The sequence below is a fragment of the Lepisosteus platostomus genome, chromosome 24 (genome assembly GCF_059453375.1).
Source record: "Lepisosteus platostomus isolate fLepPlt1 chromosome 24, fLepPlt1.hap1, whole genome shotgun sequence".
Classification (NCBI taxonomy): domain Eukaryota; kingdom Metazoa; phylum Chordata; class Actinopteri; order Semionotiformes; family Lepisosteidae; genus Lepisosteus; species Lepisosteus platostomus.
Window position 1 is genome coordinate 11299848 of NC_142634.1, and position 23846 is coordinate 11323693.

Below are 23846 nucleotides of genomic sequence, written 5' to 3' on the forward strand. Positions count from 1 at the left end.
CAGAAGTATGAGTGACAGCCGTGATCCAAAAAGAAAGGTAGCTATCAGCTTTCCTGGTAACCAGTCTTACCTGAGTCTTGATTGAAAAACAAACACGTCTGTCACTACCATCCTATGTGAGCAATTTTAATTTTATTCCACTTAACCGGTTTCTTTACACAAAAAAAGTGTTCACTTGATACCACTTACAGATTCCATCCCATAGATAAATTAGGAAGCTCAGCAGGTGCTCTATGTAGTATTTAACTATCACAGTTATGAAAGTAAAAAATACTGGTTTACTGGTTTGTTTTGATATAATATATTTTAATAACTGATTATTCAGAATAATTAATGAGAATAAAATGGTTTCTGCATTGCTCTAACACTTAGCTTTGCACAAGTTAAAGGATGTACGGTATATCATGCATTTGGTTGGAAATCGTAAATGGCAGAGGATAGAATTTGATATAGATGAACCGTTATTATCTGATTTCCTGAAATAACTTTTTTCAAATGTTTTTTTGTAACTGAAGTGGTCTCTAAATGCTGTAATCATAGTCCACAGTACTTTAATAAGATGGGGCTGTGAGGCAGGAACTGGAAATGCATAAGCAGACAGTCATGTATAGCAGGTCATGCTAGTTTATGAGAATACTTTTGAAAAGCTCTCCACTTAGCAAGTCTTTGTAATTACAGAGCTTGCATCTCAGTGAAGTTGTAAAGGCCTAAAGCCAACCAACACCCCCCTGCTTCCTTTCCACTCCCACTGTTTAAATGAACCACTGGTGCTTGCTTTAGCTTCAAAACAAGACTCACGCCACTGTTTCTCAATCTTTTTCTGCCCAAAGCATGCCATAGTGCACCTCCATCCAAAAAACCTGCTATTAGAAACAGACAGCCCATTCTTTTTCTGCAAACCAATTTTAAGTTTTCAAAACTGGAACAAACAGCCTTTCTAGTGCTACATTCTTAGTGCTGTTCCGTTCACACAGTCCTCAGGACCACCTTCAGGTCTAAGTTTAAGATATAAGCATTAAATAATTACTAATTTTTTACTTCTCTTTATGCCCTACTCTTGTGTTGTAGATGCAACGCTGCAATTTTTCATTTTTTATTCATTCACTGAATCACAAAAGATTCCTGAAACTGCCTGGATCTCTGTTCATTCTTTTAACAGGATTTTCCAATTAGTTTTAATTATGTATCCGACCAAACTAGAACTGCTTGGACAAACACTCCTGTAGAGTCCTAGGAGGACCAGGACCCGCAGACGTGCTCCTCCAAGGCCCTCTCTTGTCACAGCCATGTGACATTTGACACAAACTGCACAGAGCCTGACGGGAGGTCACTGGAGGTCCATCTGCTCCAGTTTGTAGTTAGTAGTTCATCTCATCCAGCCGTTACTTGAAAGAAGCAAGTGAAGGGGTCTTCAACGATACAACTGCAAAGGTAGAAGGCTTCACAGTCGAAATGTTGTGTTTTTCTTCTCTTTCCAGCATTGGAATAAACCTTTATTTCTTCCTTTGCAGCCATGTTATGTTTCCTTTCTTCTCTTTTCGGCATGGAGTAAACCTTTACTTGTTCCTCAACTGTTTAACAACTGTATGCTGCACTTTGCTGCCTCCCCTAAATTGAGCATAGTCATCAGGAAACCAGAATCATCAATATTATCTTTATATAACTGATTTTCCAGGAGCACTGGAAAGATCAATAAACACACCTGAAGAACACATCTTCCCTCACCAAGACAGGTAACGATTTCACAAGAATTAGTTGTGAATATGATCTGAATTTTTTGGAAAAAAAATGATTTTACCACAAAGCTAAAAAAAGATAGATCCCATAACCAAGGCTGCCTGTTCTGCAATGAAAGAACAGATTAGTTATTATTCACAGTTTAAATAACGACACGCACAAGGGGCAAACTTGCCTTATTCGGAATTCGACATCCCCTGTGCTAAACAAATTCCGGCAAGCTTGAAAAGGCTCTGTTATTTGTATGAAATACAAATTATGACTGTGCTGTTTTTTTGGAAAGCATTGCATGATGTAAAACAGATGCTAATTGTGTTTGTCAAGCCACTTTTAAAAGCTATGGAAAAAATAATGTTTGGAAACAATTTCACCCCTCCCCCAACCAGCTGATTATGGCTTTCTGGAAGAAATAACTGAGCACAATCCCAACCCTTGCCATGTGACTTTATGTTAAACGTACCAGCTAGCAAAAAAGAAGTCTCCCCTCCCTGTGTGTTTTACCAACTCCAGCACAACTCATATGCAGCCAGACAGTATGTCACTGGGGAAAATATCACAAAAGACAAATGTCCAAGAGGAATACTGACCAGTGTAAAAATAAAACAAAATCTAACTCAAATAGAAAATACATCAAATAGAAAATAGCGACTGTCCTTACTATAAGAGCAATAAATGGCATAAATCACTTAGGAAGAGTGAATATGGGCAGAGACATGGTTGGACACATCTTCCGTGTATCATGGAGGATTATGCAGGGATTCATTCCCTGTGCTGTAACGTGCTGTACTTTTAAACACAAACGATTTGGAATGACAAATCTGTACACTATTGGTATAAAATGGAAAAACCAATGCTCGGATTCTGGGTGTGGTGCCTCACAGCAGCTTGTGAAATGTGATGAGTTCAGACAAGGAAAGAAAAAAAGAAGGCACATCAGCCACATCAAAGCTCTTTCACCATGAGCAGCCCTGCGAGGGCTGTTACTGCTTGCTCTGTCTTGTTAAAGGTTCAACATCACTTGAACAACTCGCTCCAAAGACAAGAATAAACTACAAATCCAAACAAACAATTAACATTTGCCATGCCAGACAGAATGGAAAAGCGATAGCTGAAATGCACCGTGTTAAGCCTAATTCGGTTAGTGGTTTAATGTAAAAAAAGAGAAACAAGAAACATTTCTCAGAAACCAGGGCTAAATTAAAGTTTTCTGGATTACATATGAAGCCAAAATAAACACGGAGCAATACTATACTTTCTCTTTTAATTTTAGAGAGCCTGCTTTTAAAAAAAATCTTAACATCTTATAAAAATGAAAGCACTTGTTGTTTCTTTACACATGCCTTTATAAATAAATTTGGAGATATGTCCACATTTTTCTATCTGTATAATTCACAAATGTAACTGCTTTACTATATAGTAGATAGGTAATTGTCAATTAGCAAATATATTAATCTATACCCTTATTCATATGATGATCTTATGGTATTTATTTCTGATGGCAACTGAGCTGTTTTAACGACAATGTTTAAAAAGCAACTGCTGTTCATTTTTAATTTTTTTGTTTAGCAATTCTTTATAAGCCTCTCCCAACTGTGTAATGAATAACAGATCCAAAACAGGGAAAAAATTAATATTTCAGAATCATTGGTATGTTTTTAAGTTTTCCTCATATATTTAAAGTGTCTCCCATTTAATCATAGGCTACACCCTAAACTTTATTCCCTGCTTAACATTACCTTGTGGAAAGACTTGTGCAGCAGGGATTTAAGACGAAAGGCTGCCCTGTCTGTTAAAGGCAGTTTTCAAAAGTAAACAAAACATATGTGGTATATGTTTTGTTTACTTTTGAAAACTGCCTTTAAAAGGTGGTTTTTCCGTTTAAAAAAACCCACAGCTTTAGAATAACAGTGATTGATTGCTCTGCATGCTTAACCAAAACATTCTTTGTATAAATCAGATGTTCACATTTCTCTGTCATACAATAAAACAGTCAGATCCTAAATATTCCTCCCATCGTTGTGCTGACAATCACCATCTTTCAAAGAAACTTGAGCCGCAAACCAGTAAAAACGTAACAAAGAAGCAAAACAAGAAAGAAACAAGTGGAGAGAAATGCAAGTGGAAGACATGAAACTGCATGTTTGCAGTACTAATCTTGTAACCCCCTTTCGTGTTCAGTCTGTCATTGCAAGACTCTGACCAAAACAACATTTAGAAATTCCTTCCGAACCACGTTTTTTTTAAACAAAGGTTTTAGCAGGTTTGGCAGATTCTGGATGATGTGGTATGGACAGGTTTCTTTTTATCCAAGGTTTAGTTACATTTTTTTTCTGGTATGTTAAAGAAAACAATGAGCAGAAAGCAGAGTATGCAACACCGAAGGGTCCCCTGTGATACTATCCCAACCTCACAACATTTACACAGCAACATTCATTACTCAAGGAGTGACCACACTGTATTCATGAAGCTCCTCACAAACTGTAGTTGCCTGATTTCTGGCAGCTGATTAGTGTCATGAATAGCCTGCTATTTGTGTAACTTAAGCCTTTGCTTTTTATGACTGTTTACTATGGTTGAGTCTAACAGTGGCTCCATGTTTTATCAGGTGTCACTCATAAATGATATGGCCCTCAGTCCCACACACACCACATGTTTACATTATTTACTAAATTTCACCTATTCAGCAATTGCCATGTGGGAAAACCTCCCGACAGCGCCTCATAAATCCTAATCCTTCCTCTGTATATCTACGTGGAGAGTCCGAACAGGCAGGACAGTGTCTGAACAAGAGGCCCTGAAATTCACGTCAGGATATATCCCGCAGAGACAGACCATAACCAGCAACTTTTTAAAGGCTTTCATTTTCTGTTAGGTAATAAAATTATTTGACTTACACCTGCCTCGATTCCTATTCTCTTGCTGAACCAATAATGGTTAGAAATAGCAGAGGCAAAGAACCAGTGGATTTTTACTAACAAGGAGTATTTGATATAAATATACTATATACTGATATAAGTCCAGTAACTTAGCTAGAATGGCTCATTGCAGCTTTTAGTACGAATTCCAACAGCTACTAATGGTTTAAAACTTAAACAAAGCTCAACACGACATATTTTTAATAGTTTTGAAAACAACAACAAAAATTAAATGTATACTGTATATGAAAAAGATAAAGGCAGAGATTGAGGATGGGATTATTCCAGGAGTCACGTCTCTTTACTGCTTCTTGGAAATAAACTCACCACTTCATATTTTGAGCTACTGACTACATACGATACCAATTTTCTCCAAAATGTTTCAGACACTACATTTTAAGAACATCTTGTAACAGTTCATCATCATCAAAACGGGGGAAAAATAAAAAAATAAAAGCCCCATAATTAATACCAGCAACAACTGCTTAATGTAATATGCCTTGCTATTCTTTTTTATGATTTCTGTATGTCGACAGAATAATGTTAAACGATTGTGATATTTATATACCTGTATACTCCTCTTCTGCTGTTTATCGTAGAGATACAATAAACAAGAGAGACAGGGAAGAGAGTGGCCGAACACTAAGAGGAAGACTGATATGTGTGACCTTTAGTTCAGGTCAAGAAAAGTTCAGCAGTTCGTTCCCAGCTACTCACAGCTACCACAGACAAGAGCAACCTTTAACACCTGCGGGGTACTGGCAGAGAGTGGCTGTGGCTGTCTCACACTGCATCTAAAGGTGTATCTCAAAACAACTGCTCTGCCATCCCCCCCCAAGACAAAATGACTGATTCAGAACACAGGAATGTTGTAGTTTTAAAGAGGATTTTTATTCTTTATTTATGGAAACAATTGTTGGAATTCCTCACTCTGCCAATATATACAGTTGTGGAATTAACTACTACATCCTTATAATAGTGCCATGTATACTGCAATTAGGACATCAAAATGATTTATACTCATGCTCTTAGAGGGAGAAGCTCCAAACCATGCGAGAGGAGATTTCTGAGAGATAAGACATTGTTTTACAGCAAAGACACTGTTGCTGTTCAAATGTCTATAAATGTTAAAACGGTGATTTATGCAGCACGAGGAGGAGGATGTGGTAACTGCCACATCCATGGACCTCAAAGGTTTGAAAGAACAACCAAGAGAAGCTGATGGAGAAAAGCTGGTGTCAGGTGTTCAAAGGAAATCAAATCCAATTGCTTCTCCTAACAAAAGGCAGCTGTCAGCAGCTGAAAGTGAAATTGTAGACATGGCTCATGCCTGCTTTCATATCATTTGACAGGGCACCTCCCAGAGAGAGCGAGTGCTTGTATTGATCCAGCACTTTCTAACAATTATACCAGAACAAAGAAAACATGGGTGAGAGAACTATTAGGCAGCTTTTAAGCCTTTGTGCAGGTTGAGTCCAAAATAAAAAGTTTCATAATTTCAGGAACACATGAATGATCCAGTAAAGAATTTGAAAAGAAATGTAATGGGACCGCTTCAATTCGATGCACTAGGAGTTATATTCAGCCTCGCCACCCCCAGGGCTGCGGTCCTGCCTTGGGAAAGTAACTCACTGCACTGTGTGGCAGTCTGGAGTGAGCTCAGTGACCGATCGCCCTGACAAGGCGCTGTGTGGATGTGGGAAGTGCACGTGTGAACTTGAACCATGATTCACAGCGCCAGCAGGGCTCCGCCTCGTCCTGTTTCGTCTCACTCTGTTTACCAGAGCTGGGGGGGAGGGGGTGGTCAACCGCCCATTCAAATCACTACCGCCACCCCGAAAGTCAGCTTGCTTGCCGAGGCTTGAAGGCTGTAAGAGTGAAGACACCCAGGTTCTCCACCATGGATGCAGAAAATGTTACAACTCATCAAAACTGCACCAGGGTTTGAGCTAGGTCTGCCATTTTATTTAGAATGTCCTATTTTCTAATGTCTTCTCTGTACACTGAATACTCTCTGTTCCATTTAAATAACAAATGAGAGCCAGGAAGGGACAGACTGCAAATGAGAAGAGGTCATTTGGCAGTGAAGAGCTCTTTGATCCACGGATCTCATCAGCCCATTCCTTAAAGGAAGCCAAGGAATGGGCTTCAACAATATGGCCGGTCAGCTTGTTCCACACTCCCACAACTCTTTGGGCAAAGAAGATTTCAGCATGTGATTGGGGTCTGCCTTACGAAAGGGAAATCTCACCAAGGAAAGATGGTATATGAAAGAAAACATGGTGACAACCTAGGGCACACTGAGCGACCAATCATTAGGATGCACTTTTGTTTGTGTAGAAAAATAAGAATTTTTACTGCACTATTTATTTTCACATCCCTCATTCCATCCATCAAATCCAGCATTTGGGCACAGTGGGGACTCAGACACAGACACAAGACTCATGTAGCGTTAAAATATCAATTACATTCACCAAGATAATGTTTCAACTGACACACACTGACATACTGAGCTTCCTTCTGGTTAAGAAATGTTAAATACATGTGTCCTATTTTCAAGACGTTTCAGGTGTATCTTTTTCAAACCACTTGACTAAAATTTCTTTTGGCATGGCATAAGACATTAGAATGGCTGAAACAAACTGCTCTATACATTGAGAACATTACTAGGATTTATTTTATGAGCTTCTTAGGAAGCTTCTTAGAAATTTCTGTTTCTGCTTTTTATCACTAAAATCACTCTATTGACTAAAATCAGAACAAAGATCAGGAGCACTAGAGACAAAAGCTCAATGCCTATACTCTTTTAGACTTAATTGTGCTGTTTGTGCCTGTACACCCTAAATTATTTTGATTGCGTAGATAAACACAATTGGTAAAATAAAATTGAGTTCTGAGAAGAAAAGCATTTTTCTGGCCCCTTAAATGTTCACCACCCTTTTTCCAAACCTATAGGAATACTTCTTTCTATGCTAAAGTAGTTACCACAGTCAGCCACATACATAAACCAAGACACACATCTAATGACAATTAAACAGCAGCATTCAATGAAAAACTTAAAATGTCTACAGATGTTTAAATGTTTTTCGACAGTTTAGAAAAGGAAACTTTATTTGTGTGCACTATTATTTTACTCAAAAACCAGTGAGCTGTAACATCATCTTCAATATCACTTTGAATTCATGGAGAGGTTGAATTTAATTGCTCTTAAGAAAGAAACAGAAATCAGAACAAAAAAACATTCCATCAATAGGCAAGTTCAGAGAAGTCATCTGACTAAAGAAAAGACATGAGACTATATAAGGTATAATCTTCTTTCTCAAACCACACTGCTTATAAGACATACATTAACATGCACTGTTGTAAATGTATATTTACATTTTTTTACATTTTTGCTGAGGGTTTCCTGCTAAATCAACGATATATAATTCCACTATAAAAACACCTGGGGAATACGGTATGGAAATTTGCAATACAACAAATTACATTTGCTTTTGTGCTTTCTTTGTGGTTTGAGGACCAAGGGAATTGAAGTGGTAAACACAGAAGAAAAGACTGTAGAATGCACACAGACTGCTTTATTATAACATTTCATTACTTTGTCTCGAAGCATGGAAGCAATTTTATTCCTCCTTTAGCTGTTTTATTTATAATATTTAGAGTGAAACACAGAAAGAAACACATGGTAACTAATTGCATGAAACTGTAAATGATCACATGCTTGCTTCAGTTGTTAATAACCGCATTGCAAAACAAAGGGGGTAAGCACTTTTTCACACTTGCCAACAAACAATTTCAACTGGAATTATTTTCGTTATTGAAATATGTATGTGCAAACAAGTTTTTTTTTTTATTTCTGTAACTGAGGTGCTAGTGTTGCATCTGGTTATCTAATTAAAAATAGCCTGTTTTAATTATAATAAACTAGTGTGGGAATCTTAAAAACGACATAAAAATTAAATGAGACAGCTGCACCAACCCCAGGCTGTGATTTAATTCAACTGATGATGTTTTCTTTCTAAGTTACTAGTATTTTAGCAGTGGACTACCAATTTAAAGTAGATACCTGCTAAAAATCTGTGAACCAGAACATGGGCTTGGATGAGCTTTCCTGGTCAATTAACATCCCCAGGGACCTAGATCCTACACCTTCAGTGCCTACTTTGACTCAAATGAAGGAGATCACTTGAAAAACAACGACTGCATCCTGAAGAAGAAGGCACAAATGGCAATTAGTATTATCCCTTCTCTTCTCACTGCTGACCTGACTGTCATTTCTGTAATATGGAGGAGAACTAAAGAATCTAGCTTCAAAGATGAACAGAAATATCTAAGTAAGTCCCAGAGAAGGCCAGAGAACTACAGAAAGTGTTTTATTCCTTTAAAAGAATAAGCTCATAGAAACACAAAGCATCCAGTGAAAAAATAGAGCTAACTGGGGGTCTTGTTATTGGAGAACATTCCACATTATTTAATACAGAGTCTTTGCAGGATTTTTGCAGTTGAAGAAACAAGAACTAAATGAGGGTTGTTACTTCATGTTGGACTCTCATAAACCAGGGCTCGGGGAAGTACTAAGATCTGACTCAGAGGTGTAATTGTTGCAAATGTTAACCATATTAAATGAAAACAAACCACACATAATCCTTAGGGTGGTATATAGTGCTTTGTGAAGAATTTAAATTATGACTATTACTTAAATGGTGCTATTCTTTCAGATGAAAAAAACCTCAAAAACCAACATCAGTGACACTTTGGAAGATGTAGGTTTCACATCTTCCCTTGTTATTTATTTAGGTAGCCAGCCCCTACTAGAGCCACCTCTTCACCTTTCAATAAGAGGTCTGGCACAGTGAGCAAGAGGACACAGCGAGATACGCTGACAACTACAAATGCAGGACAGTTAATCCTCCGCTCTAGGAAAGCCTTGGCAGCACAAGATCACCTTCATCAGTCTGCTAAAGACAAGCTCAAGTACCAATCTGTGTTTTTACAATCAATATTTCTCCATTACAAGATTTGCCAAGGTGGCTGCAAAGAGTTCTGTTTTCTTTTGTATATGTTTAGTACACAGTGCATTTGAATTGAAATTTATTTTGCTCTATACATTATACATTATATATTATATACTGCACTGTTTCTATTAAATATACAGTACTGTATCAGTGGGTATTGGCCTAAAAAACTTAAACAGAACGCCTCCACAAATCTGTAAACTCTTTTTAATCTTCTATATAACCAGCTACTTCTCCTACATTTGAAACACAGCTAAAGGAATAAAATGCTATAGTGACATATCTACTGAAAACACTTTCCAACAGCCTAATCTCCTTGTTGCACCAGCACTTTGGTGTGGTTACTGTATCTCAAACCAAAATAGAATCAGAAAAGAAAATATGTCAGTTCTGATGAAGGCAAGCATGTACTATAGCAGCACTTTAGTGCAAAAATGTTAAAAGTGCAATAGTGAAAAATAACAAAAAACTGAAACAAAGAAGTTGCTGTTAAACTTCTTGCTCTTCTCTCTTAAAAAACACCCTATTTTATACCTCAAGCTCCTCCCTTAAGAGCACACTGTGGAGGTTGCTGCATCTCATGATAAGTACAAAAATGGCAATCTTGAAATTTCTTATTTACTGCATACATAACATCTGAAACATAACATATTATAAACATTTTAAACATACAAAACATTTATACAACTATTACCCAATTTAAATTGCATGCATGATTAACTTTAAAAGGGATTAGTTGGTCTCTTCCAGCTCTGGAGAACATTTTCCCTTTGGCACAATAAAGACTCTCTATTTAGTGGCTCTCTATTTAAATTAAACCACAAGACGATTTCCATTCCCCTCTGCAAAATATGGAATTTCATGCATTAAAATATATTCACCCCCTTTGAGAAATTCAGAACCAATCTTTTTGTCATCAACTTGTGCAAAAAGAATCTCCAGTGAGGGGCCTGTTTTTTCAAATTCTCTGATACTTCCTAGTAACCAACTTTTAACCCTTCTACATCAGTTTCGACTAGAGGAGATCTTTATTCTAAACAGTGTCCTGGGGCCCTTGTACCCTCCTTCACACAGACTACCACATACTATAATTCTAGCAAGGGGTGTAGAGCAGCCTTAGCTTGGGCACTTGTGACAGCCAGACAGGCCAACTCCACCTGATGAGTCCCAAGTAAAAGATTCTCCTGCTGGTGTGTCTCTGGGCTATTACCCTCTCTTGGTATTGGTACAATATTGTTCTACCAGAAACAACATATGTCAGTGGGGAGGACCTGTGGCAGTTCTGATCTCCCCAATTTAATCTTTTCTCCTTTGTTCAGGTTTAATCCACAGACAACATCGATGGTGTAATTACTGTAAATGCAGAAATTAGCTTTTATTTTACACTAAGCACAATCTAGTTGCACTAAAAGAACATTTTAAGGGAGGTACATTATCTTCCCATTTGATAAATAATCATAGCACTATCAGTCCTGAAGTCACACTAAAAAACTTGTTTCTTCAATCCCATGGGTTTCAATAGACATTTGTGCTTCATTAACGTCTCACAGTATATCGTCTATATCTAAAAGATTTAGAGTTTTTTCTGTAAAAGGAATTTAACTGTTTTGTTTTTACGTTTTAGCAAACTGGTTAATAAGGTTTAATTATTTAAAACTGAATACCAGATCCGACTAAACAATCACCTTCATGGGAAACTGCACTCCCATGCAGTGTCTGTACTAAGTCAATGAACAGTTGTGAAACGTGAAAAGGCCTTCTAAGATAAAAATCAGAAGTTAATGCAGCTAGCACAGCCTGCTTATTGAAGAGGACTGAAGTTTAACCTTGATTCGGAATGATAGGAGCCAGAAATGTCACCAATGTCACGAAAGAAGTGCTGTATTCTTTAGAGGACTGTTTCAGATGTAGCGAGGTTATGATTTAACACAGCACTAGAAGTCAAGTGTTTTGACGTTGCAGTACTGAAACAAAAACCCATTTCTCATTCTGAAAATGAGCTAAAATAAACCCTCCATCCTTTCATCCTCCATCACAGGCCCTTCCGAACTCAGTTGCTCTGCTGAGGTGCCCCTTTTAATGATTATTTAGCCGTGTCCACAAGTGACATGCAGAAACAACTTAAAAATGAAATAAAAAAGGGCATTAAAAAGCAATAGACTTTAATTTTCATCTGTTTCTCCAACTCTGCAGGAAATTGCCTACAGACCACCTCACTTTGTTTTGCTTTTCATTTCATTTCCAGAGGGCTCACGGTAATTGTGGCTTTGAGGAGCTGAAAGCCTGCCCAAGATAAGATTGCAGTCCTAAACGGAGCTCAGCTTAAACACAGCTTAGAAGCAGAATCTTGGGTTAGCTATGCAGTGGACAGAGGGCTAACTGACTTTCCTATCGCATCCGAAAAACGTGGCTCACATCTAGAAGGTTTAACCTTTCAATGAACCCACAGTACCTAGAAATTTGAGAAATCTGCCGAGACTAGTTAACAAAATCACTCAAATATGAAAGGGGTAAAATAAAAATATGGTGATAATATCTCAGAAGTGGAGTGAACCGAATCAATTACTCCACAATCATATTCAGAACAAGCATACTCAACACTAGACTTTAATGCATTTTTTTAATTATATGGAGAAATGTATATTTATATTTATATTCATTATACAGTAATTCATTTTTCAGTTACAGAAAATAGCACATTATGTTTTAGTGCTAACATTTTCAATTCTGAAAGTTTAGACATCGGAAGTCCATTCATCATCTATTATAAGGTAAAATGAAGCTTTACAAATGCAAACCTTTCATAAAAAATGAATTTCAAATGATTTCCAGAGCAAGAATTGAACCCTTTTAAATTATGTATTGGTACAGGTAAGTAAAATCACAGCAGACTAATACTGTAATTGCATGGTTAGGCTAAAAATAACTTGGCTCTGTTTTTTTACAGTACATTTCTGAGTAACAGATTACTCTTAAGGGAGGTATAATTTACTCTTGATGTGAAAAAAGTGTCATTAAATTTTCAATATTTGGTACTTCCAGCAAGTGGCTTTCATCACAGAAGATGTTAACTATTTTCAACAGCAAGATATTTTTTCAATGTCTTTTTATAATCTATTATTAAATCCCTTCATGTTTTCAAATATTACTTTGAGTTTCTTTTTCAAACAAACCTAGCACCAAAGCACAATTATGAGAGCTTTGGCTACTTTAAATTTAGCAGTGAGAGCTATAGTATAACTAAATTTGTTAAATCCTTAATAATCAACCCCAAAGTACAGCCTAAATAGAATATATCTAGTTACTTTTTAAAATATAGCTACTTTGCTTTCTGTGAAGTAACAGCTATCCATTAAGATCAGTATCAGATAACTAAACAAAAAAAGTAACATCTGTATCTTAATCAACACTCTTCACAGCAGAATTAAGAATACTCTCTGTCTGATGAACATCCAGTTACTATATACTGTATGGTATAAAAAAATAACAGAAACTTCATTCTTAATATCTCGTGTAAATTCAATCATTAATCCAAAACTGAAACCAACGCTTCTTTCATCAAATCTAAATTTTGAAACAGTGAGGAAATGTCACATGAGGAAACGTGAGGAAAAGATGTTTTGTGTTCAAAATGCAGATTAGAGAAGATAAATACAAGGGCGCCATCATTTGACATTTGCTGATTTCTAGCAATATTAGCATTGTTAATAATACAAATATTTAAATGCATACTGTAACCTATGCACACAGAACATAAATTAACCAGATGTCTCCAGTGTATAATGCATCTAAATGACATCTTCAGTTCAGCAGAGTGTGAAATCTGGAATGTGCTCCTTTGTGCTGTGTATTCAAGGGACAATACATGGCTCTAAAAAAGGAAAGGGAAGGATGGGGAAAAATGGCAGTGAAGAAAGCCAAGAAAAGCCCATCCAAACCAAATAAGGAACGAGCTCAAAGGAAGGAGAGCACATCTACCACATTTTAATTTTAATTGTCTGCTTTTCTGTAACCGATAGCACTGGACTGACACACTGCCAGGAGGGTAAACACTTAAGAGAATATAGAGACATTTAAAATCACTGGGAAACATTTTAAAGAGAAGACTATTAACAGGCTACAACTAGTTAATTTGTCCGTGGGAATGATTTTATAGACACATATAAGTTTGAATGGATCAAGAGACATACTTGTGGCAGATTGCAGGTGGTGATAACTGTGACTTGAAGACCAAGCATGTGAGTAGTGTGACTTGTAATTTGGAAAGAGCTAAATTGGGCAGGTTTTTTCATCCAAGATTTTCATCTTTAAATCAGGTGCACATGCCAAAAACAGAAGAAGGACACCATGCGGGCAGGAAAATTATTTTATCACTCTCTAGTTAAGCACTTTTATGAACCCATGCAATATGCAAAGCCTTACATGCCCAATAAAACAGTAATCAAAATCACAGCAATTAAAATCAGATGTAGTACAGTAAATCACAAAAAAACAAGTCAAAAGGTGTCAGTATATATAATTCCATGATCAATTCATTCTCTCAGTGTGCTGTACCACATTCTTTGACAATTAAAAGTGATGATACCATATCTGGAAAAGATGTTTTAAGCAATACTACTGGCTGTAAAAATAAACTGCTCTTGAAGGAAGATCAGCAGCAGTGACCAGGAAGACTGTTTACTGTAACTTACTGAAAATTGAAAAAAAAAATCTTAAATAATTTCTATTATAAATAGAAATATTTCTTAAAGAGACAAGTTGTTGAATTCAGAGATTTGTATTAATCGGGATAATAGAAAACCTTCCCTTAATACTCATGTCGTGTCCTGGGGCTTATATGGCTCTCGAGTCTAAATTCTGGGTAATGCTAAGGTAAACTTTCACAACAAATCTTTCAGTGTCTCTCTTCAGGCTGATGTGTGTTCACAGCTGTGTTGGAATGCTTTAGAAATAAACTATTGTTAAACACTGCAAGATTAATGGCCTTGTGAACAAGATAATTATTATATGTATCTGAATTTATCGGCTGCAATTGAAGAAACTGAAGTGAGCTTTTACACATTTTCACTGGATTTATCTTTTGACTGTGTTATGAATAGGCAGGAATCCTTCATTTTTACCGCTTTTATCCCTCTCATTATGTGTTATGTTATCCGTGCATTAAAAATATAGCTGGCATTGGAATTCAGAGCCCAAATTCTGCAGGAATAAAGTATTAGTAACTATTAAACTGCTCATTTCTAAAGGCTTAGATGAATTTTTGTGACCTAATACAAGTGAATTATTAATTATTATGAAATAATTTTCAGATCATTTAGAACAGAAACCTTTATTGCTTAAGGACAAGAGCTATCTTAATTGAAGCAATTACTTGCTTATTTGAAAAATTAAAGTGTTACCAATGTATAGGAAGAAGTTAAGGGTGACCTTGAAAACCTACTGGACTGGAGATTTCCAGGTCCAGAGTTGGAGACCCCTAGTCTAAGGCATGTTCTTCAAACACAACTTTCTGTCTCGAACGAGGAGCAACACATTGTACTGTAGCTGTTGGCTAAATGTAGAATCCAAAACCAAAATGCTGTTAATGGTCAATAGCTTGCTAGTTATGCCATAGCGTCAGCACCAGCAACAGCGCCTGACTTGGATTGCCCACAGTCAGGTGACCACTCTGACCTTTGCAATGTCCCTCTGTAACCAAACTAAAGGCACACCGTGCTTCTTGTCCAGGGTCACCTGGGAGACAACAGAGAGGGAGCAGGGAGGAAAGACAGGTGCATGTTTCTGGTGCAGCTGTCAGAGATATCCGAGGGGTTCTGCAGGTCGGGACAGGACTGCATGATGGTGAGCAATCCATACGCCCACTTCACGGGGCAACAACAAAACACAGACTGTTTACTCAGAACAGGGCTTGTGCAATGATGTGGGGATGTCAACAGATGTGATTTTAATTGCATCCTGGTTTGAATACCCTCAGGGTCATTTTCAGAAAACAACCCTACTTGTCCACATTATTATTATAGAGCACTATTTTGTTGTTCTATTCGCATGTTTGTTTCTACCCTGTTTGTGACTGTGTGAGACATCAGACTGTCATTGACTGAGTAAAGAAAAACAAGCCTATAGGATTTCTATGTGCTCGTGCTCAGTGCCAGTGTCAAACCAGTGTCATACTCCCAAGGTACTGTGGATATGAATGGTCAGGCTGCTAGGCCACAACATCTGTTGCTTTGGAAAGGTGGTGTAGACCTTCCATAGTATAGGCTCTGTATATAATAGCATATTAGATAGGGTCAACATTTGTTCTGTATATACTGTAGTTATCCAGTTATTGGGCACAGTCCACATATTCTTTACATTTTGGAACAAACCATGACTAAAGGGAAGTTCCACGTCAATTTTAAGCAATGGAAAACTACACCATCAAAGTCTGGTCATGGTACTGACAACGGCATTAGTACAATTTCACATGGCTGCTTACTCTGGTTTGGATTTTTCTTTGTTTGTAACATGTCTGTCCCCCAAAACAAACAACGGGATTCTACAGGTCTAATCAATACCTAGAAATACACAGGAGTGGTATTAAGTACACTTAGTAAACAGTGGACACTATAAAGATACTCTCTAATCCCCAGTTCTTCTGACAGTAGTTTTCTCATTATTACATAATGAAGCTAAAAATGAATATTTTGTCAATGTAAATCCTCCTCACAAAAAGTAACATCACAGCTGTTATATAGGATAGCAGCATCATGTTAAGCAGAACACATATAGTCTCCATTCATTCAAGAAGATGTAATAAATTGATGCATGTGTTCTACTGATAATAGCATAAAATTAGAAAGGCTGCAAGAAACATCCTTTAACACCTCAAAATGCTTTAAGATCTGTGTAGTCAATTTTAGCAGCAAGTCCCACAGTCTATCATTTTGTCAATGTGAAGGGAAAAATGTAAAGAATTTGCCTCTCATTCATGTGCTGACTTGGTAGAGCTTTCATAGGCACATCTAGTTCTATGTGCCAGTAAAGACCCTGGGTCTAGTGGAGCTTCCAAGCCAGCACCTGCTTGATTGCAGGCAAAATAAATCCTCACAGACGAGACAAGTCAGTACATATAGTAACATGAAGTTAAACAGGCAACAAAACATAAAATAAAGGTAACTTGCACTTACATGAAAGTTCAACCTTTGGAAAAGTACACAGACTCTGAAGGCTGTCTGTAAAGAGTGTAAGTTTCCATTGGATTGCACGGCCCTGTGGAATCTCACCAGACTCAGGCTATTTTCTTTTATTAACACTTAATGCAACAGGTTTCTGAGCCCTGGAGGTCTCAGCTTGAGGTCTTTGAGCCCACAGGAGACCTATCATATGTTCGTGGGGTCATAAAAAGAGCCAAGCTCTAATCTAAATAAATGTGTATCAAAGAATTCTTGGAACATAATCAGCTTTCGGCTCATGTATAAAAATTGAGTTGAGTTTGTTTTGATCCCTGAAAATTCTAGTCTATTAGTATTTCTAAACAGCTTTGTGATTGCAACATTGCAAATGTGCCCTTGATTCATAACAAATAAGAAGATCACAATAATAGGATGTCCCGTTAGAAGAGATATTTATTCTAAACAATGATGAAAATACTTTTTTGGGATCTGTGTGGCATATTTACACCTTTGTTGGCATTTCTACAATATTTGCTATCTAAATAAAGCTACTTTATATTTGATTTTATAAGCTTACAGGCCTATAACAGACCACCGAAGGCTCTGAACAGACTTTTCTTCAATTTTCATAGCTATGTGATTAGTGTGCGTTACATGATCAGGACACTAAACTTTCTAGTCTCAAACCACAGAGACATTGTACATTGAAAAAATGTATAAATGACTTAAGTAACAAAAGAGAACATAGGAGAACTTACCTTCTATTTTTCTTTTATTTATTCAAAATCCACAAGTTGGTTCAGAACAAACTTGTGGGTTACCAATAAATAAATGATAAAGGCAGTTTGACTTTGGCATATTGCAAAAAGTACATTTTGTGGACTCAGTGGGTCAAGGTTTAACACAGTGTTTGACTTGGAATGATGGCACTGTTTGTGTAGCGTTGCCCTGTTTGTAATACATAATACATTCAACGATTCAAACACATTGAAAAAAACCCACACATTACCACCAACCAATGTTCTAGCCTATAAAAAAGATTAACCTCTAGAGAAATCACAAATAAAACACAGAGCACTGAAGAGATAAAATCTGCGCTAAAATGAATTAACTCTAGTGACAGAAAGAAATGACACTATTGGCAACAGAATGCCAGTAAGATTACGAAGTGAGTCCTAAATCCATGGGAAAGATCAGGGTTTACTTACTGATTTCATGATCCCTTGGTAAGCCTTTGTTGGACTAAAAAAATAATAGTATTCCACCATTAAAACATCTCATGAGCAACTACTTAAGACCAATTAATTAAAAGTAACTGTAAATTAGGAAATAAATCCCATGTGTAGAAATTAAAAATAAAATCAGAATGGAACTTGGAGTTTCTTAGTAATGGGAGATTTTTGAGACTGTAGTGAAAAGTAATGGATAGAAGATACAGTATTTCTGTTATCACTAACCATGTTAGGAAAAAGGCAGTCCAATATAGTTATCAGAATTTAATCAGTAATTAATGTCTTTGCATACATACAGTACATATGTCACAACGTAAACAGGTGTATGTCAGGCGTAGTTACTATTACAAAATAAAGAATCATTTTCCTTGTGGTGCCAGTGCTCATAAGTGGTTCAATACACATAAAAACAGAATCAGTAGTTCAGTAATCCCATGGTTACAAATAGGAAATATTTCCAAATCATTCCGGTTTGTGATCCATTCAGTTCTTATCACCAGACATGCAGTGTTGCACAAGTATTTCAAATGTGAAAGTACAGCAACCTTTTTAGCAAATGAAGTGCTCTGCTTCAGCTCAGAGCTTTTCTGTTTTTTTTTTCACGGCATTTCCAAGAGCGATTGGCAGGGCAGCTGGATCCCCAGTTCAGGCTGAGTGAGGTCGGTCAAGCCAGGGATGCGGCTCACCTGACCTGCCCTCAGAAACACCCCACCAGGCCTTGAGATAACCGTGCCATCAGCTGCTTTCTCACAACAATGGGAATTTCTCCCAAAAAACATTTCAGTAAAAACCACAATGAATAGCGAGCATGGGTGGTCTAAACTCTTCACTCTCTGCCCATAGGCGAAAGCAGAAACAAAAGCCGTTTCTGAAATATGGCCATATTTATTTCTGCAAAGATAATGAGAAACAACCCCTTCCCCTCTGTGCTCTCAAGGGCTTTTACACGGGGAAAAAAAATAGGCCTTTTTTTCCTTTTGTTTCCCAGTGTCTTGCTTCTCCAAATTAACCTTTCCATTCCCAGGCAGCTGGGGGAAATGGTCCACATTTGCCAACCTTATGGTTCAGTTAAACGTTGCTTAATTTTACTCAGTGCTGAGCATCATCATAATAACTCCCCAGAGATTACGGCACTGAGAAATGCTAGTCGATATATTGCTTATTCTGCATTTATCTGCATTTTCTCAGTGTCTGTTTTGCAGGTGTGAATACTTGGAAAAATGAGTTAGAGATCAGAATAAAGAAAAATTCTGTAGGCTTAGCTCGTATTTTATCTTCTTTTACAATATTAAACGGGAAAATGAAAGCCATGCCTATGTGTCAGTGCTTCTGCTCTGTTTTTCTTTTTGCATGCGCTTAAAAACACACTTTGGGCTTATGCAAAGGCTGCACTCATTCAAATAGACCATTTTTAAAAAATAAAAACAAAGCTATAGCAGCCAGCAGCCATATCACCCTGCAACTCACAACTGGCAACCCACTGAAGCTCAGCAGGTGTGAGCCTGGTCAGTACCTGGATGGGAGACCTCCTGGGAAAAAACTAAGGTTGCTGCTGGAAGAGGTGTTAGTGGGGCCAGCAGGGGGCGCTCACCCTGTGGTCCATGTGGGTCCTAATGCCCCAGTATAGTGATGGGGACACTATACTGTAAACAGGCGCCGTCCTTCGGATGAGACGTAAAACCGAGGTCCTGACTCTCTGTGGTCATTAAAAATCCCAGGGCTCTTCTCGAAAAGAGTAGGGGTGTACCCCGGTGTCCTGGCCAAATTTCCAATTGGCCCTTACTAATCATGGCCTCCTAATAATCCCCCTGTATGAATTGGCTACATTACTCTGCTCTCCTCCCCACTGATAGCTGATGTGTGGTGAGCGTTCTGGCGCACTATGGCTGCCGTCGCATCATCCAGGTGGATGCTGCACATTGGTGGTGGTGGAGGGGAGTCCCCATTACCTGTAAAGCGCTTTGAGTGGATTGTCCAGAAAAGCGCTATATAAGTGTAAGCAATTATTATAAATTAATTAAAGCTGGTGAAGTCATGGGTTGTTTGGTTGCACACCTGATGGGAATAATCGATTTCCACTGCACAGAGCCTCCTGAGCAACAAAAATGCCCAACTTGTGCAAACACTCTAAACAAACAAGCACTGCAAACGTTCCATTGCCTCTTCCTCATCATGGACCTTCCAGGGGAGGCTGGTTTCCATAGCAGGCCTTTAAAGGTCTGTTTGAGCTGTGGGAGGAGACTGGGATGGGAGCTCACTGCTCCAGCAAACAGCTCTTATCTTCTTTCATTTCCCTTTAACAAAGAGCCTCCTCACTGAAACCTCCAGTAAAACAGGTGCCCTTTTGTACTTCTGTCCTTTTGAACAAATTATCACCTTTCCTTCCCTGCCTGAAGAATTGCACACGTAGGAATACACATGTATCCCAGGCCATTAAAATATTTATCTTGTATTGATCGGATTCAATTTAAAATGCATTTTCGGAACACCATGATTTCCACAGGTAAGGCTGAATATGATCTACTATGCACACTTCCTGCATCACCATTCTGGAAAAGTCAGAGGTGTTTTGATCCTTTGTTATTACACATCTGTGAGTTAAGGGAGCACTTCTCCGATCTGATGATGGATAAAATTAAATCACTTTCCCTTATGTTTGATCTCTCTAGACATCATTTGCTGTAATGTTTTCGTTACTAACACTTTATTTTTCTGGACACGCTTAGTCAGTTTTAAAACATTAATATTGTTCAAAAAGGTGTTAGCTTTCCAAAGTGGTTCAAGCACATTCTCTCTTCTATGTTGTAGCACTTTCTGAATCTTTCCAGAAACTTTAAAATAAGCAATAACTTGTATATTAAATATCAAATTAATTTACGATGCCAACTGAAAATGGTGGAACTTAATTCATACTGATTAACTAAAAAAATGTTAAAATAACAAGGGTGAAACATTTAAAACTTTTCTGAATGTTAGCTTGACATGCATGGCTTTTCAGCAAGAAGGTTTAATACTCTTGGCTTCAAAGTCTCATTCAGCCTCCTTTAAGTTTTCTTTTTAAAAACTCAAATTAGTAAATGCATCCTACACCACACCTAAAGGCAATAAACAGGCCTATCTCAGTTTTTATTCTTTACCAGTTGAGTGATGGAAGAGCTGGGTTTAAAAGTGGTGCTGTCAAAAATATATTAAATCTTAAGCTATATATCATCCACTGTCAGCAAAACCAGTCACTGTGCCAACTCACAGCATCTGGAGCAATGTGTGAGAGAGCAGTGGATTTGCAAAGATATTGTTTTCACTGCAATGTCATTGAATACAAGCCTGACTGGGAGTCTAGGTTAACTTGCGGTGCAAAATTAATGCTAATTCCAACTTTTCTTATCAAGACAGATGTAGTGAGTAAAAACAGAATTAATGTTCTTCGGAAAAGCGAAGCATTTCTCAGTGCTAGGCTCTGTTGAAAGCTTTTTTTCCCATTGATAAGCAGCACAAGTAACAGGTAACCATCATTATGGGGAAAATATTATATCACACTCAACATGTTACAGGGATAGGATAAATAAATAAGGCACATAAAAACCTGAAGCATTTTTTTGGCAAAAGACCCAGTCACATAGGTCGATCCAGATTCAACTACGTTATGACTTGTATAACTCAAGTGGTATGTTTACGCAACTGATTCATCACCTACTGAATATGCTATGTAGAACCTAAGAAAAACATTTTTTGGAATTCATGGAGATTGTAATTGCCTAGATGAGCCAATCAATATAATAAGTATTTTTTCTTACTTGATCTTACACAAACAGAAAACTCTTTACCTTATTATACTGGATGAAGCAATGTCTACAGTCTATGAAATTGCTTTGTTCTGAAACCTGCTCTGAGTCACAAAGAGAAGTATAGCCAGGTAACTGCGGTTTATGGAAATCTTCACCAGAGAATGCCCAGCACACACCTGTGCTGCCCCTTCACAGCTGGTTATTACAGACTTAGGAGATCAGCATGGGCAGGGTTTTTGCATCACGTAGCTGCAACCTCAGAATTACTGCAATGGAATGTGTGCACAAAAGATCTAAAATGTACACAGGATGTGAATGATTACCTGCTGGCATGGCCACAGACACAGAAATGAATCATACTCATGCCTTATTTCAGACCTTCCTGTCTGGTTTAAATGTGAATCACTCAAAGACAACTGATTGAGTATCCCACGCTAAGTGGCTGGGGTGCAAAACAGTCAGGAACCAGGGATCGAGTATCACGGTTTGGCACGAGACTAGCATTACCGACAGATGATAAATAATGCTGCAGCTCCCTGTTTGTCCTTCATGTCAATTTGATTAACTATTATAAATTTACATAAAACACAGACTTTCAGGCTCCATGATATGTGATAAAATAAGAGTTTTGGCTTAAGCTTGCTCCCAGGTATTGAATCAGACTGCTGATATACTCACGCACACCCATCACACTTCACGTTCTGACTTACACCAGACAAAAATAACTTGCACCCTTCGACAAGGAAAAGATAATCAGATGCTTTGAAGTGCTAAAATGTCGAATTCCTTATCTTTTCTTTTGGATTATGATTGAAAATTGAGATAAGAGGGCAGCAGCATATGATTAAGTGTTAGCAACAGAAAGATTTTTGAAAGACTTGCGTATCCTGAAAGAGACTGTTTCAATTTTAAAGATGAAAAATATTGTTATATACTGTAAGCATAAACGGGTGAATTTTGGCTGCTCCATATGTGGAGACTTAAGAAGAGGGGAAAAAGTACTGACAGTCAAATTGTTGACATACTGTATTTGTTGTAGTGTACAGTACATAAAATTTAAGAAGTAAAAGTGGGGTGATTGAGGTCCTTGTTAATTTTTCTGTTCATATGTTTAATCATCACCCACAGTACTTAGATTAATGAACCTACAACACTGCTAGGGATTTTCCACACTTGTCACTAAGCAAGGTGCAGAGCAGAAGTGAACAGCTGGCTCTTGAAAGAGGACTTTGTCTGAAAGAAATCCAGAGTAGTCGACGGCCTAAATGAAGAAAAAAGAATGCCCTCTTTCTTCAGGCTGACAGGTTGAAATAGTTCCTATTGAAAGTCTATACCCTTTACAAAAATCTTCAACATTTTGTGTCAGTGCCTCAAGAGTTTAATTCATGTAAGAGGAAAGAAATCTTTCTTTAACCAAATTCCACTCCATACTTTTAAGGGCAAAACATTACATATTACTGAAATATCACAATTGTTTAAGTCTCCACTGCCCTGAGTTAATACCTAGTGGAGGCACCTGTGGGAGCACTTACAGCCGTGTGTCTGTTGGGACAGGTCACTCCTAGATTTTACAATATTTGACCATTCTTCTTTACACGCTTGTGTTCAAGCTGCATCAAGCTCTTGGGGAGTGTTGATGGACAGTCATCTTCAAGTCATTCCACAAATGTTCCGATTGGATGCAGGCTGGGACATTTACCTTAGCACCACTTTTTCTCTCAGCCTTATGGTTTTTATAATCTAACCCTAGCTCAGACCAAACTCCTACTCTACTCTGTATACTTTCTACAGACACTGTATATTACTCCTGTTAAGGAATCAAATGTGACCACTCCACTAACTGAACCCCACTATCTGGGAAAACTGGGAACTGGGAAAGACCCCTTTAAAGCCATTTGATTTGTTTGCAGCAAACACAACTTCTACACTAAATGTTTTAAAAACAGCTGTTAAAGCTTACTTGCTATAATTAACATTGTGGGCATCAGAAGAAAGTAGAAAAAATTAA